This window comes from Xenopus laevis, chromosome 8S (genome assembly GCF_017654675.1).
Source record: "Xenopus laevis strain J_2021 chromosome 8S, Xenopus_laevis_v10.1, whole genome shotgun sequence".
Taxonomy (NCBI): domain Eukaryota; kingdom Metazoa; phylum Chordata; class Amphibia; order Anura; family Pipidae; genus Xenopus; species Xenopus laevis.
In genome coordinates this window covers 1,015,239-1,033,375 of record NC_054386.1, presented here as the reverse complement: position 1 = coordinate 1,033,375, position 18,137 = coordinate 1,015,239, and the positions used below count along the sequence as shown (strand labels likewise).

Sequence of the window (18,137 nt, the reverse complement as noted above, 5' to 3'; positions counted from 1 at the left end):
GAGTGAAGAGCAGTTGACTTGTAACGTGTAGAAAAGACTTGGGTGCAGGATGAGAACATTACCCAGACTCCTCTCTTGTCCTGGTTACCTGGGGCTCAGCTCACAGGGGCCTAAGCCTGATTTTCGTGAATGAAGCAGAAAACACTCGACAGCTCGGGAATAATCGGTTTAATGAGTGCGTAAAGCGCGCGGCGGGGTGTTCGGATCCGTGGGGTTAAACAAACAAATTGTACTGAGAGCAAATCCCATTGTTAAAGTGGTGTCACTTCAATTTCCCGGCTCTTCCTAAAACCTATAGATCAAACAGAAGGGTCTCCACTGTCTCCCCATTAGGATAAAATAACAGATAAAATAACAATATTTTACAAATGTGAGTTTGATCTGCTCTTACAGTCACAATCCTTCCCTCCTTAATCTGCTCCTTAACCCTCATTGCTCCCAATTGCCCCTTTTAACCTTTTTTTCCCCATTGTTTTTTCATTTTTATTCTGATTATTCCATGCGGTTGTTTTTTCCACTAGAACGTTGCCCTGTTTCTTTAAATCAGAATTCGCTTTCTCCTACAATAATGTAATTGTTCTGCTTCTGTTTCTGTACAGTTGGACTACCTGCTGCATTTTACTTACAGCCAAATAATCTAATTTATGGGCATTGGGAAAAATAGCGCATTATTGTTTCAGTTTCAGGGAGGGAGGGGTCATTAAACAAGCGATGTATGAAATGAGTCTAATGAAGCTGCCAGTTTTATACTGTTGCCCTGATTGGCTGCCTGACTCGCAACCTCATTGGCTGTCACCAGCCTCTGTGACTAGTGATGGGCGGATAAATTAGACAGGCGCAAACTTGTGGTGAATTTCCACGTTTCGCTGCCAGCGAATAAATTAGCGAAAATGCAGTGAAAAATTCTGTCGCTTGTCAGAATAGTCGTGCATCAAAATTATTTGCATGCCCTTTGACTTTAATGCATTTGGATAAAATAGGCGCACCTATAAAAATTGTCACGGGCGTCAAAATTTATGTGCGTTAAAATAATTTTCGCCCATTGACTTTTTCTACATTTTTCAAAATTCGCCTGATAGAGCTGCATATTTGTTGTTAGCAAAGTGAATTATTATAATGGACACAAACAAAAACAAATTGTATTCTTAATTTATTAGAATACGCCTTTCCAGTTATATGCAGTGATGGAAGAATAAATTTGCCTGGCGCGAATTCACGCCGAATTTCCATGTTTCGCCGTAGGCTAATAAATTCGCGAATCTCCTGCGAAAATTCGCTGGCGTCAAAAATTTTTTGGACGCACGCCCGAAAAGTCGCTTGTGTCAAAATCTAATATTCGGACGCCCATTGACTTTAATGCAAGTATCAAAATTGACGTGAGTGACTTTTTGGACATGCGTCCAAAATTGGCCATGGGCGTCAATTTTCGAATTTCAAGATTTTTTCGCAAATTATTCGGCAAAGCAAAACTAGTTATATGTGAACTGTTATAAAACTTTCCTGGCTTAGCAGATATATAATGACAAACATATGTGACAGTAGGAATAGCAAAATATTTACAAAGCAGCAACAAAGCAATAATATTATAATAACTATATAATACACAAAAGCCATCAATATCTTGTAAATTATATCCTTATAAACAGTGAGTTCTGATGTCATCAGTTATAAATGGTGAGTTCTGATGTCATTTCAGTCACATGACTCACTGAAACGTGTGTATTATAATAAATAAAGTACCCCCAGTTGTAAAATATGAGGATATTAGAAGTTACCTCGGAGTTCCATGACCTGTATAAAAACACTCGGCCTTCGGCCTCGTACTTTTATATGGTCATGAAACTCCTCGGTAACTTATAATATCCTTATATTTTACAACAGGGGGTACTTTATTCACTATATATCACTCAAAGGGGATGCCTTTGTTTTGCTCAGCACGATACGCTACTGTATACAGTACAGGTATGGGACCTGTTATCCAGAATACTAGGGACCTGGGGTTTCCCAGATAACAGAACTTTCTGTGATTTGGATCTCCCTACGTTAATGGGAGAATGTAATAAAAGTCACAAAACAATTTGCACAAGTAAGAATAAAAATCCACATTTTACAATTTAATGTTCTTCCTTTAACTGTTTTTGGTATTGGCCACTTTTAAGAAGTGCTTGAAGGTGCAGTGAGTGAATATTCTTTCCATTACCGACTTTTATTACATTTCCCCATAAGTCTATTACAAAATAATTTAATACTTTAAGTCTACTAGAAAATCATATAAACATGAAATAAAGCCAATAGGCTGGTTTTGCCTCCAATAAGGACTAATTATATCTTAGTTGGGATCAAGTACAAGCTACTGTTTTATTATTACACAGAAAAAGGAAATCATTTCTAAAAATGTGAAGGATTTAATTAAAGTGGAGTCTAAGAAAAATCTTCTGTGGCCACCACAAGGGACATGGCCTTCCCGTAATTCTGAGCTTTCTGGATAACGGGTTTACGGTTAGTGTGGATGTTCCTAAACTTCAGATTGCCAGACTCCCAGTAATCCTCACTATTTTAATGAAGGGTTATTTCATTCTACATTTGCTGACCGGTAAAAAAGAACTAAATCAATGTTCCTTTAACATCTACTTTATTTTCATAAACACACACAATAAAAGAACTTTCTATGGAAACTACATTCATCACTTATGGTAGAACATGCATTAATAACTCACAGCTAGTGAAGGGCGAATTTATTTGCCAGGCGCAAATTTGCGGCGAATTGGCAAAAAATTGCTAAACGCCAGCGTCCGTTTTTGGCGAAGGCGTCCGTTTGTTTCCGAAATTTTCACCAGCATCAAGAAAAAATTTAGGAAAAAAAATGGACGTCAAGAATTTTTCGCAAATTCGCCCATCACTACTCACAGCCAGATTGGATTGTGGGAGTTGATATAGAATATAATGACCTCATTAATTTAATTTTTAAGTGCTAGCAAAGGAATTGGAAATACCATGAAGCTATGGGGACAGTTATAGAACCTGTTATCCAGAAAGCTCGAGAGCTTTTACTGTTTTCCCAAAATTGAACTTTAACGTGGGGCAGATTTATCAAGGGTCGAAGTGAAAATTTGAATTAAAAAAAATGGAATTTCGAGCTATTTTTGGTGGTCTGAAATAGTCGGATTTTCAGGCTAATTCCAGCGCAGACCTCAGAAATTTAGAAATAGGATAGGGACCTCTCCCATTGACTTATATACAACCTCAGCAGGTCTGAGATGCCAGATTTTCAGATTCAGCCATGAAAAATTTGAGTTTCATTATCCACTAAAAATTCAGATTTTAGATAAAAAAAACTTGAATTTTTTGAGTTTTTGCTGGAATGAATAACTCCATTTGTGAGGGTTAAAACATCTTCAAATGGTTAAGGGAACATCTGCCATTGACTCTCACATGAATTCAGTAGGTTTTTGATGAGTATTTTTGGATTCGGACTTGGAACAGTGTCTTTTTACTGCAAATTTTTCAGTTTATTGACGTCAAAACAGACAACCCGGAAATAATCGTGCTTTAATAAATAACCCTCTAAATGTTAGACTTTCCTTGTCCTTTAAGGTATGAAGACCCAAATTATGGACAGATCCATTGTGTGGTCCCAAGCATTCTGGGTAACAGGTCCCATACAGGGAATAGGGTAAGGGGGAAGAGATTAAGGACCTTTCTCCAGATATTAGTGACTGGCACCATAGGAACCAGCCCTGCCCCTCCCTCCCCTCAGATTCACATCACTATAGGAAAGTCCCAATACCCCACTATCCCAGTAGTTCTCTGGCACTTCCTTGGCATTTCCCTGGTACTTCTCTCCACTTTCCTAGCATTTCCCTGGTACTTCTCTGGCACTTTCCTGGCATTTCCCTGGTACTTCTCTGGCACTTTCCTGGCATTTCCCTGGTACTTCTCTCCACTTTCCTGGCATTTCCCTGGTACTTCTCTGGCACTTTCCTGGCATTTCCCTGGTACTTCTCTCCACTTTCCTAGCATTTCCCTGGTACTTCTCTGGCACTTTCCTGGCATTTCCCTGGTACTTCTCTGGCACTTTCCTGGCATTTCCCTGGTACTTCTCTGGCACTTTCCTGGCATTTCCCTGGTACTTCTCTGGCACTTTCCTGGCATTTCCCTGGTACTTCTCTGGCACTTTCCTGGCATTTCCCTGGTACTTCTCTGGCACTTTCCTGGCATTTCCCTGGTACTTCTCTGGCACTTTCCTGGCATTTCCCTGGTACTTCTCTGGCACTTTCCTGGCATTTCCCTGGTACTTCTCTGGCACTTTCCTGGCATTTCCCTGGTACTTCTCTGGCACTTTCCTGGCATTTCCCTGGTACTTCTCTGGCACTTTCCTGGCATTTCCCTGGTACTTCTCTGGCACTTTACTGGTATTTCACTGGCAGTAACAGTCTCTGAGCTGAGTATTTGCTTCTGTCATGAGTCAAGCCCCAGGGAGTGTGTGTGTTTGTGTTTGTATGGAGTTGTGTTGTGTTGTGCTTCCCACAGCTTATTGTTACAACAACTCATTTTGATTCTTTGTTTGGCTGAGATAAAACACAGCACCGGTGCATTTCTCATCAATGAGAAATAAGGCTCCTTAATTAGGTACAATCTGCATGTCTGGGGCCTAATTGTACCATTTTGCTCTGATCAGTAATAAATCTGCATCATGTTTATATACAAAACCCAGCAAATGTGTTTCACAAAAGACTCATCTGCGGTGCCTATGAATTTCTACACCCGCACCTGCTCAACTACAACTCCCAACAGCCCCTGATACAAACTTAAAAAGTAAGGATTGCACACTCAGTCTTAAATAAAGGTACAAAAATAATTTTATTAAACACTTACATAATAGCAGGTCGCCCTACGCGTTTCGACCACATGCCTGGTCTTCCTCAGGGGCCAAATATTATACTAATATAAAAGGTATAAAATTGTAAGCAGTTGACAGTTTAAATACCTTTAGGAACTAGCATCTGCCCCACAACCGCATGTATTTTGGTGTGTGACGTTATTTCCGCGTGGTGTAGACTAATGACAAGTAGTATGTGTCTCCATTACCCCGTGTTACGCACTTGCGTTCCATCCAGATTAGGCGCATGCACAATGCGTGCCCCATCATCCAAAAACACTGACAATTGTCAAATATCGATATAAGGGGAATGGAGCATTATCTGTGCCCTATGTCAAATTTCTTAGTATATCCCTGTAGAATCTTAGATCATATAGCTGAGCTGACATCTCTTGTGTCTAATTGACACATTACATATTTAAAGGTGTACTAATCTATTAACTAAGGACATAGGAAGCAATCACATATTAGTGAACAGCTGATTGGACAAAATACTTGTGTGTGTAATGCTGTATGTTCAGCATATTATCTGAAAGATAGAAAAAATAAATAAAAATAAATGAAAATCAAATAAAAAATATAGAAAAAAATAAAATAAACAAAGATAGAAAAAAATTAAAAAAAAACCCATTTTTTTTATATATAGAAAAACAAAAAGACTAAAAAAACTCCAATCTGAACCTAACCCCACATTTGTGCATCATATGTGTCTCAAGGACGAGGTACAGAAATCCATGTTCTAATCAAAAGAACAGACATACCTCGCCCAGGAAGTCCCAAAATTTGAAGAATCGATTCCAAATAAGCAGAAGCCGAGCAAGGACCCAAAATATAATAATAATCTGCTGTGTAAAAAACAGGACAAATTCAATAAATCATTTAGGCCAGAGGGAGTCACAGTGTTTAAACAAAAAACCCACTCAGCCTCCCTGCGAAATAACAGGGAACATCCGGGAGATGAATGAAAACCCACAATGAACTGAAGCTTTTCAATTACATGAATGGGATTTTTTTTTTTATAACACCAGAAACATAACTTGGTGATTATCATATAAGAAATATAAACTCTTTAAAGCTGAACACATTTTAGTTTTATATTGATGGTGTTTTCAAAGTTATCTACCCCTAAACTAAAGCAACTTTCCATTATTCATTGATGACTTTATTTTCAAAGCTTTTAAAGTTATTTGTGAATGTTATTGCAGTTGAAAGAATTATTTATTTGGCTGTTTGATCGTCACTGCACTGCCAGTTCTGAATCCTGCAACAATGAAACAGGAGTCACAGAATGAGCTGTCTGCTGCTACATTATTTCACTTTTCAGAATTAGTAGTGCAGAGAACACAATATAACACATTTATTATATTTAAATATAGCTTAAAACTAAGGATTACATGTTTATGAATGTATATGGTGAAGTTGCTTATAATTATATTCTCTTTCTACCAAGACTGAGGGCAATATCGTTTAATGCAAGACTAATATAGTGTACAGCTGTGCTTGGTTACACTGTAGTAAACATATGAGAGATCATTGCTGTCATGGGTTGAATTGATTTTGCTGATCACTGCGCAAGGAACAAGAGTCGCCTCTAGTGGCCCCTTATGTGGCTAATAACCCGGAGACTTGTAGAGTCAGGGCCTAATAGATAAAGTGATGGGGGAGGGGAGAGGGACTGGGAGTTGCTGCATCCAACAGACAGAATTAATGAGAGGGATAAATAGGAGGAGAATTACTGAGCAAGGAACATGACGCTTCATTTCATTCTCCTTTAAAAAATGGAGATGGAAAGAAATAATAAATGGGAGATGAGAAGGAAAGGAGGGGCTCAAGCTTTTGTAGGAGAACTAAAATATACACTTATTGCAATGTCCTTCTGTGGGAAGATACAGATCAGAGCTGGGAGCTAAAATTATTATCCACCTGCTGCTGGCGTGTCTGATACACACCCAGTTGGACTTGCACTGGCAGCTAAGGAGTTAAAGAGAACGTGCGGCCATTGTAATCTGTGCCCTTTTGCTCATTCTAGAAAAATAAATATAAAGGGATGTGATACTGAATATATTTCATTACTAATATCTTGCCTACAAAGTCAGCAGTGCAATATATATATATATCCACATACATAAACACACATATACACAGGCTCACTCACATACACACTGCACTAATGTTTACTTCTCTGTACATGTGTCATTATATCTAGTATTATACTCTATATACTCTAGCTAAATTGCATTACATTACATTATATATGATGATCTGTAGGTGACTAGATAGTAAAAAAACAAGAAAGAAAGAAAGAAAGAAAGAAAGAAAGAAAGAAAGAAAGAAAGAAAGAAAGAAAGAAAGAAAGAAAGAAAGAAAGAAAGAAAGAATAGGGAAGGAAGGAAGGAAGAAGGAAGTCAGGAATACGGAACAAAGGAAAGAAGGAAGGAAAGAAGAGGGAAGGAAGGAAGGAAGGAAGGAAGGAAGAAGGAATAGGGAAGGAAGGAAGAAGAAAGGAGGAAGGAAGGAAGAAGAAAGGAATAGGGAAGGAAGGAAGGAAGGAAGGAAGAAGAAAGGAAGGGGGAATTAATGAAGGAAGGAAGGAAGGAAGGAAGGAAGGAAGGAAGGAAGGAAGGAAGGAAGGAAGGAGGAAGGAAGGAAGGAAGGAAGGAAGGAAGGAAGGAAGGAAGGAAGGAAGAAGAAAGGAAGAAGAAAGGAATAGGGAAGGAAGGAAGGAAGGAAGGAAGGAAGAAGAAAGGAGGAAGGAAGGAAGGAATAGGGAAGGAAGTAGGAAGGAAGGAAGGAAGGAAGGAAGGAAGGAAGGAAGGAAGAATAGGGAAGGAAGGAAGAAAGAAAGAAGAAAGGAAGAAGAAAGGAATAGGGAAGGAAGGAAGGAAGGAAGAAGAAAGGAGGAAGGAAGGAAGAAGGAAGGAATAGGGAAGGAAGGAATAGGGAAGGAAGAGGAAGGAAGGAAGGAAGGAAGGAAGGAAGGAAGGAAGGAAGGAAGGAAGGAAAATGTATTAGTGTCGCTTTCTTCCTGCCTACGCTGAAAACATCAGTTTTACATATAATTTCTGAGAGAGTTATTAATGTAGAGCAAAAATACAGTAATTACTCGATGTTGCTTCTTATGGTTGAGCTCAGGGGCGTAACTATAGAGGAAGCAGACCCTGCGCCTGCAGGGGGGCCCAGGAGGTATAGGGGCCCCACGAGGCCCTAATTCATATACAGTTTCAAAAAATATTGGTAAAACAAGTCAACTGCTAAAAATTTTGGGGGCCCTGAAAAATAATTTGCTGTGGGGCCCAGTAATATCTAGTTACGCCACTGGTTGAGCTACATGTAGGGATTTGATTTTCTAGCTGGTGCATAACAGTGGAGGGAAAGCGATGTGGGGGTCCCTACACAGGATAATCCCACCCTACTGCTTTCTATCAGTGTCTTTGATAGGGGCTTGATGATGTCACAGGGATACATATGTGACACAATATAGTCGTTATCACATCATGTTGCTGCAGCGATATTACTGTAATACTATTGGCAGCGGCAAATCTCTGACACGACAATAGATGTCATTTACGGAACTGATGCTAAAGGTGGAGAATGACATTTCATGTGAAGGGCTCCCCTCCCCCCACACATGTTCTACAATTAATATCAGGGATGTTGTGCAGTTCTATTCATGTCACTGCTGAGCAGCCCCCAGTTTCTGTGTTTGTTTGTTTGTTTGTTTGTTTGTTTGTTTGTTTGTGCCAAGGAAGGGGAGGGTTTCCCACATGTAACGTGTCTATATCTTCAGTAGAATTGGATGTTACTAATAATTAGGCACCAAACTCATCTCATTTAGCTGCTGTGGGACGTTACTTTTCTCAGCATCTCATTTCACTAAATACATTTCATTAACGCACTTTACAAAACAAGATGAAGGGCAAACGCTTGGGTTGGATCAGCTGATGTGTGTGTGGGGGTGTTGGGCTGCAGCTGACGCATTAAAGGGAGACCCCAGTCCCACCTCTCCCCCTCCAGCCCCAATATATTCCTCTTCTTTCTCTCATTTAGGTTTCATTGGATGCAACAAAAATACCTGTGTTGGGTTAAACAAAATGCTTTATCAAATCAAAGAGCCATCACTCTACATATTCAATTTATTTACTACTGGGATCAGTTTTTTTAGATAGACATTTGTATCTAATTTATATCTACTATTATCATCGAATTATCATCGATTTTCTATCTATCTCTATCAATCGAACTTTCGAATGAAAAAAATTCTAATATTGAGGGTTTTTTTTGTACTTCGACTAGGGAATAGTCCAAATTCTATTTGAATTTGAAAAAAAAATCGAAAATTCAAATTTCGAAAATTATCATGTACTGTCTCTTTAAAAATTCGACCATTCGCCATCTAAAACCTGCCGAATTGCTGTTTTAGCCTATGGGGGACCTCCTATTTGGAGTCAATTCGTGGACTTTGAAAAATCAAAGTTATTTTTGGGGAAAGATTCATACGAAAAATAAATTTGAATTTGAAAGTTGAAAAACGTCGCAATTTGTCCATTGAATAGGCCAAATTCGATAGACAAACTTTTCTTTTTGAATTTTGGCCTTTGAAATCGTTAAAATCCTTCAAAGAAAAAAAACTTTGACTTTTTAAAACTTAGCCAAATTTTGGCTCTAGGTTCTACAAAACCAAAACCAAAACACATTTAAAGAACAAACAATCAAAGTAGAATTGGTATTTGTTTGGTAATAGATACAGGAGAGGAGTGTATATAATCCTGCAGTCATTTCTATGCCTATAACACACAATCCTGACACAATCCTTCCATCTCCCGACTTAGATTTCAGCCAATGATCTGCAGGAAGGAGGGGTAAAAAAAAATCTCATTTTTCATGGGAGAGAAGTGTTTGTTTAAAGAGGCTGTGGCCCTTGTAGCCGATAGCAGGAAATTTACATCAAAATGTGGACGGTTTATGCCGATTTATTTATTTAACCATTGGACCTTTTGCTTAAAAGGTTTGCGCTGGGTTTTAAGTTCTCTCAAACAAGTGATGGGTTTCTAAATAAAATGCCAAAGTCCTGCAATTAAAGAGATTTACAGCGGCTTGTGTAACAGTTTGGGGACTCTTTTTTATTTTCAGAATATGCACAAAACATGAACCCAGGCTAATTTTACATTGTTATGTCGTTTGGAAAAATTTCATTTATCACCCAAGAAAGGAGATTTCTATTTCCCCCCCCCCCAGTTTTTTGTAAGTTAAAAAAAAAATTAAAAAATAATAATCATAATTATATACATATATATGCACATTAACACAACTGGTGGCCCAGACTTATTAAACAGCGGCAGGAACCACAGTGAGTTAAAAGGTCTAAGATAATAACTCTTAATTTATTGAATTTGTGTAGGATAAGAAACTACCTGAACCTTTGAAAAAAGACAATATAATCTCATCATTAAACTTGTGTGTGTATATACATATTATAAACTGTGTGTGTATATACATATTTTGAAAATATTTAGAATATTTCAAAAATATTGCACTGGCACAGTTTAGCAAATGAGCCCAGATGAGCCAGTTTCACTGTTGGAAATTGTTCAGTAGTGATGGGCGAATTTCCAGCGAAATTAGCGTAATGGTGAAAAATTTGCGAAACAGCGCCATTTCCGTTTTTTTGATGCCGGCATCTGTTTTTTTGGACGCCGGATAATTTTTGCGGCGGTTTTGCGAATTTATTCGCAGGCAGCGAATCGCGGGAATTCACCGCAAATTCGCCTATCACTATTGTTCAGCTTTTAATTTAATGTTTAATGTGGAAATATCGATATTATTGGCATTTTTCTGTTGGACCACATGACCAGTACTAATAATAAGGGGCAGATTTATCAAAGGTCGAATAGAAAAATTGAATCTTTAAATTCGAATTTCGAGGTCATTTTTGTGCACTTAGACTAGGGAATAATCCAAATTTGAATCGAATTTGAAAAAAAAGGTCTCTTTAAAAATTCATCTGACTATTCGCCATCGAAAACCTGCCGAATTGCTGTTTTAGCCTCTGGTGGACCTCCTAGAACCCATTTAAAGTCATTTGGTGGACTTTGAAAAATCTGTTTTTTTATGGGAAAAAACTTTGAATCGGATTCGATTGAATATGATCCGAACTTGATCATATTCAAAATCCGACTCTTGATAAATCTGCGCCTAAGTATTAAAAGTATTATCAAAACCTCAGAATGACCAGTACCTGTAATGTGGGTTAAATGGGTATATTCTGTGCTAATAGTTTTTTACTATAAAATCCGAATTTTTAGTGGAAAAAACCTCACATTTTTCAGAGTCCGATGCAGCAAAAAGTCAGAATCTGAAAATCCAGCATTTCAGACCTGCTGAGGTTGTATATAAGTCAATGGGAGAGGTCCCTATCCTATTTGGAAGTTTCTGTGGTTTGCGCTGGAATTATCCGAAAAATCTGACTTGGATTTATCATTCATAAATCTGAAAAAATCTGGCTTTTCGGGAAAAATCCTGAAAATATCATATGATTAGGGAGAAAAGAAATTGTACGATTGGGGTTTTCGCTCAATTTTATCCCCAACCTTCTTAATTAGTGCTTTTTTAATAATAAATAAGGTCGATTGCGGATTCTAGTTTGGTCTGACTTTTTTATTTTAAAATATCGGTACATTTTTTAGAGTTTCTGTTCTGTCGTATGAAGTCTGTTATTTTTGTTTGTTTGTTATGAAAACAGAATTTCTTATATTTATATTTGAAATATTATCCAATGGGACTAGGGATGTAGCGAACTGTTCGCCCGCGAACTAGTTCGCGCAAACTTCGACCGTTCGCGTCCGCCGAATGTTCGCGAACGTTTGGGAACGTTCGCAATTTGAGTTCGCGTTCGATCGTTCGACCATTCGACCATTCGAATTCCTTCGACCGCTAAAAATCGAACGATTTCCATTCGTTCGAACGATTGTAAGCATTCGATCGAATTAAAATCATTCGATCGAATGGCTTCGATCGTTCGCGAACACCAAATCGGCAGTTCGCTACATCCCTAAATGGGACATCCAGTGGCAGTGAAACTCCAACTCCCTGTAGTAGAATAGTGGGAATATTAGTTCAGCTGTAGCTGGATGGTTACACATTGGACATTCTATAATATAATGCTCTGCAATTAACTGGCCCCATATCATTAACAAAGACCACGTCCCTCTGATCAGAATGTTAATTATATCAGAATAATGCCATTAACATCCCAATATTTTACAAGATTATTGCAGACGATTTCAAAACATAAATTTCACCCCTATTGGTTGGAGATAATCTTCAAATTTGCCTAAAAAAAAGACAGAAAGTAGTCACATTGCTAGGGAGCTGTTCTATTAAACAAAATAAGACTTTAACAAATAGTTACGATTGTACAATTGACCAAATTTGCAAATTTTCCTATTTTGGCCAATTCTAAACAGACTTCCTATTTTCATGGTACAGACATGATTTCTGTTATCGGATCATCGTGATTTTGAAAGCGCCAAAAATATTTCTATTTCAAACAAAAAAACTCTTCCTCTTTGTGAATTGCATTTTCTCTGTAATAATAAGACACTAGCGGGAGAATGTAATAAAAGTCGGTAACAGTAAAACTATTCGCAATGCAAAAAGTTATGCCTTTTCACCAACAAATTTTGCTTTGCGCGAATTGAATATAGCATTTGCGAACCCCGAAACTGTTTAGCGGCCACTTCCAACAGCGGAAGACCGTTTGTGAATTCTATAGTTTTTTAGTCAATGTAATAAAACTTCTTACTGAAAAAGTCGTTATGTTTGCTCCAAAAGATTACGACACCTTCGCAATGCAATAACAGTTTAAGGAACAATAATACATTGCGAGATGTGGATTTTTATTGTTATTGGTGCGAATTGTTTTGCTCTTTGCAACTTTTATTACATTCCCCCGTAGGGCTTATATAAAGGTGTAGAGTAAGGGGGTTATTTACTAAGCTCCGAATGCCCGGAATCTGAAAAATGTGTGATTTTTTTGTGTTATAATAGGCTTAAAAAAAATCTTTTTTCGGAATTTATTAAACCCCGAGGGCTAAAAAGCCCGAATATAAAACCACGGCATCTCAAACCTGTTGAGGTTGCATTAAAGTCAATGAGAACAATCCCATTGATTTTTGGTTGTGTCGGGGGTTTCGGGCATTTTCACAATGTTTTCGGAGCTTTAGGAGGAAAACTCACTTTCGGGGAGAATTCACGAAAAAATCTTGAAATTCTGAGCATTTCCCGGAAAGGTAATTTTCGGGAAAATGTAATAATAAATAAGCGTGGAAAACCCGAGCGGGTTAGATCGGAGTTTGTAGCAGCCGATATTGAGATAAATTCAGACCTTGATAAAATACCCCCTAGGTGTTAAATTGCAGCTGCCAGTTGCAACCAATCGGGTCTTTGCTTTCATTTTCCAACCTTCAACAGACTTATTAAAACTGTCAGCTAAACTTGTGCAATTTAGCACCAATGACTGGAAGTTATAACCTGCAAAAAACATTCAGCATCCATTTTTGTTATCCAAGCTGGCCTCTTGGGGCACTGTTTTATATAATTCTAATTAGATGGCCTTCGTATACATATATATATATATATATAGGGGAAAGAAGGTGAGAATGGTAGTAGTATTATTATTATATATGCACGACTCCAAACAATGTGAGCATAGGAAATGGGTGTGACACTAAAGGGGTGTATGATTTATGATGATGAAGCTTAAGACAGAGCTGCCCATGGGGGGTGAAAGCAGGGGCCCCACAGAATAACAGTGATATCAACAAAACTGGGTCCCCATATGTTTATAGATTTTTTGGAAGTATAAGGCAGCGGTGGGCTTATTTAGACCCCACCAACATGTTGGACATCCCTGGCTGAAGTTAAAGACTATTATGATTCATACATAGATGCTCATGGAGAAGGTTGGGAAGCCATTGAGTTGAGACCCTCTGAAGGTGGAGTAGAAGCTCAGCAAGACCTTCCTCTTGCAGTTGTTGGTTAGCTGTCAGGGGAAAGCATTGATTGACTGTTTGTGTATTGTGTGTAAAAAACAATATCTTAGTGTCACGTTCTTGTGTTTCCAGAGATTTCTGAAGGCGAGTCTCCATAGCCAATGTATGTGCAGCTGATGATGAACGGCCAAGGTGGGACTTCCTAGGGAGACTCCTGAATGGGAGCCGTGCTGAATACGGACATTCTTCTGCAACAATCCATGTGCCCTTGAGAATGGGAGACAAACAAGCCCGAGTTGCTTGCCTGGGGCCTAAACATTCGTTTTTCTCCTCTGGAAAAGAAAAACCTTCTTTGTCCGACCTGTTAGTGCTTTTGTTCTGAGGATAAAGACTAAACACAACTTGCACAGCCTGAGCTGGAACTTTGCCTTCAATCCCGACCTGACTCTATTCACAGGCTCTTGACGAGGACAAAAAAGGGGAAATTAAGCCTAAAATCTCCCAGGCAGATGCCCAGGGTTAAAACAGGTTATTTGTTAATTGCTTTTGTGTTCTTAAGGGGAGGGAATTAAGAGTCCGAGGAAGAAACCTGTTTAGAAAAATGATAAAATACAAAAACATGTGATTCATTGCAGTGTGATTCATATTTCCAGCCATTAATAGGGATGAGTTAAATGAAGCACAAGTTGCACTCTGTCTGCCGACTCATGTTAATGGGAGTATATGTGGGACTGTCTCATTGGCTGCGGCTCCCTCAGAAACTGCAATAAAACAAATACAGAAATCACTGGATATTGAGCAAAACACCAACAGCATCCAAAAATACCAAAGCCCATATATATATATAGTTCCACTATACAGTATATATATATATATAAAATAATACACAGATAACTATGGCACCTCTCCATGCTGCCTCCTTCCCACACCTCCCAACATATACACTAATCCCTTGTTGAACTACAACCCCCAAGCCTCCCCACTCCCTCACCAACAAGGTTCTTGTTCTTAATGCCCCACTTGATTTCTTTAGATAACTTAAGACAGAGGGGGTTATTTATTAAAGTCCAAATGCCAAAAACTCAAAAAATTCCAGTTTTTTTACTATAAAATCCGATTTTTTTTGTGGGGAAAAAAAACTAGGTTTTTTTCGGGATTTATTATACCCTGAGGATGGAAAACGTATGAATCTGAAAATCCAGTATCTTAGACCTGCCAAGGTTGTATATAAGTCAGTGGCCAAGGTCGCTATCCTATTTGGAAGTTTCTGTGGTCTGCTCAACAATTAGCCCGAAATTACGACTATTTCTGACTTTTCGGGCAAAAATCAGAAAAATTCTGGCTTTTCGGGGAAAAATCATGCAATTCAGGAAAAAATAGTATGATTTGGGTTTTTGTTTGATTTTATTGAGTTTGTCCCTGATTATATTGTGTTTTTAATAATAAATAAGGTCACATCATGGATTCTAGTTTGGTTCGACTTTTTGTTTTTTTTTATATAAATATGGATTTTGATAAATAAGGCCCCCAGATTTATTATACCCTGAGGATGGAAAACGTCTGAATCCGAAAATCCAGTATCTTAGACCTGCCAAGGTTGTATATAAGTCAGTGGCAGACGTCGCTATCCTATTTGGAAGTTTCTGTGGTCTTTGGTCTGTAAAATCTGAATTTTTAGTGGGAAAAAAACCTAAATTTTTTTCATGATTTATTATACCCTGATGATGGAGAAACATCTGAATCCGAAAATGCAGTATCTTAGACCTGCCGAGGTTGTATATAAGTCAGTGGCAGACGTCGCTATCCTATTTGGAAGTTTTTGTGATCTGCTCTAGAATTAGCCTGAAATTCCTACTATTTCTGACTTTTCGGGCAAAAATCAGAAAAATTCTGGCTTTTCTGGAAAAAATCCTGCAATTCGGGAAAAAATAGTATGATTCGGGTTTTTGTTTGATTTTATTGAGTTTGTCCCTGATAATAAATAAGGTCATTAGGTCACATTGTGGATTCTAGTTTATTCTGACTTTTATTTATATAAATTCCGATTTTGATATATATAAGGCCCCCATCTTCATGATGCAGCGGATGACGCTTGTTGAAGAGTCGGTGTCAGTTTTCCATCAATATGACATTTGTTTTATCCAAAGCCGTTCTATGGCTGCTTAGATAAAAAATAAATCTGTAACAATCCAAGGTAATCCCTTCAGCCACCTATTTATATTCGCTGACAAACGAACGGCGAATCTCCCCGAGATGTGTTGGGTTTCATTTACTGTACAAACAGCTGTTTCATACATTGCTCACTCTTATTGTGCCTGAAAAGCTCTGGAATGATTCACATTACTAAATAAACACTGGATACTGGAGAAGGTGATCTTGGGTAGAAGAAATAAAAAAGAAAGAAAATAGATATTTTCATCCTCATTGCCCAGGCTGTTGCCATTAGCGAATAAGGTACAAAACATCATTATTAAACAATGGACCTTCCTCTGATTTCTATTGCCATTAGAAAAGCTCCTAATAAATATTTCTGATCCAAAATATAATGGCAATGTTGAGTTATTGAAACACTATAAAGTTATTAGAACAAGGGACAACATTGTTCAACTACAATTTACTATAAAACTGGAGCCGGTGGAGCAATTACTGGGCAGTTTGATCCATCACAGAAAAACAGATCATGTCGGATTTAGCCAAACATCTGGATAAGCAAATTACACAGATCCAATGGGATTTCACACGGATTGTGATTGTGATTGTGATTGTGTAGACACTGCTGTTTCCTGTTAGTTGTGACCTCTCGCACATGTCACTGGGGGTCGCTGACAGGCAGGATTTTTTTTTAGTCTAAAGTGAGTGATTGTGATTCCTTGGTCTGTATAACTGGTAGGTCCCTATTTTCACTCAACGGCTTCAGACAAGGAATAAACGTTGGCTAATTTATACAAAACCTGTCCAATAAAAGAAAGGTTTTTTTTTAATCCAGGTAACACTTAGGGGCAGATGTATCAAGGGGTTAAATCCCTTCGAAATTCGACTGGGGAATAGAATCGAATAGGCAATTCGGGCGAATTTACGCGCTGGCGAACAGTCAAATGGGCGAATATTCGCCCGGCGAATAGGCGCACGATCGAATATTCGATTGAAGGATTTTCATTCGATCAAATGCCTTTTTATTCGATCAAAAACATATAAAACAAGCCTATGGGACTTTCCCATTGGCTTTTAAAGCAATTCGGTAGGTTTTAGGTGGCGAAGTAGGCAAAGTATTTTTAAAAGAGACAGTACTTCGACTATCGAATGGGTGAATAGTCGCAGCGTTTTTGCGCTCGATCTATTTGAATCATTCTACTCAGGCGAATTTAAGCCAATTCGATAGTCGAGGAGCACAAAAAACGACTCGAAATTCAAGCTTTTTTCCCTCTATTCATTCACCCGAGCTTAGTGAATGGGCCCCTTATAGTTGGTCCTTTGATATTTTCTACTTAGGCAATTATCTAGTTGATGAGCTTGCATGTAGCCTTGCCAAGGACAAAGTCCACCTTGCACCAATCCCAACAGACTGGACCAGTGAAAAAGAAAAAATATTAAAATTAAAAAAATTGAAATAATTAAAAAAAAACTAAATATCAGTTATATTTTTTGTGCTAGTACAGAAATAAGCATATTGATATTTTCTAGTGTATATATAGCTCTTACTTTCTTTTAAAAGAAAGGGAATATCAAGTGCTAATATACTTAGGGGCAAATTCATCAAGGGTCGAATATCGAGGGTTAATTAAGGATTTTAATCCAACGATCGAAGGATTATCCTTCGACCGAAAAAACGTAGCCAAGCCTATGGGGACCTTCCTCATAGGCTAACATTGGGTTCAGTAGCTTTTAGATGGTGAACTAGGGGGTCGAAGGTTTTTTTAAAGAGACAGTACTTCGACTATCGAATGGTCGAATAGTCAAACGATTTTTAGTTCGAATCCTTTGATTCGAAGTCGTAGTCAAAGGTCAAAGTAGCCCAAAAAACACTTCGAAATTCGAAGTTTTTTTACTTCGAATCCTTCACTCGAGCTTGGTATATCAAGATCGCAGGTGTCGTTAACTTTGCAGACAAATAAAATGCAACTAAAACATAACCGAGATATCATTTCCTTTCAAACAAAAGGACAATAAAGGTTTAGTAAGTTTGCAATAGCCAAGAAATGCATTTGCTCCATGGAATGAGCCTTATGGAAACTTTCTCCAATAGTGATTGGTCGAATTTATTTGCCAGG

The 18,137-nt window shown here is 38.1% G+C and overlaps 1 protein-coding gene across 6 annotated transcripts in view; it reads left to right on the top strand.

Moving 5' to 3' along the window:
• The window catches only part of LOC108700624 (forkhead box protein G1-like), a 30,566-nt gene extending 16,068 nt beyond the window's left edge, over positions 1-14,498 (top strand). For all 6 annotated transcript variants that reach the window (XR_001932997.2, XR_005963829.1, XM_041574853.1 and 3 more), the window contains exon 4: positions 14,002-14,498. The gene's annotated coding sequence lies outside the window, so the exon portion shown is untranslated. The remainder of the gene's footprint in view (positions 1-14,001) is intronic.
• The last annotated feature ends 3,639 nt before the right edge of the window (positions 14,499-18,137 follow it).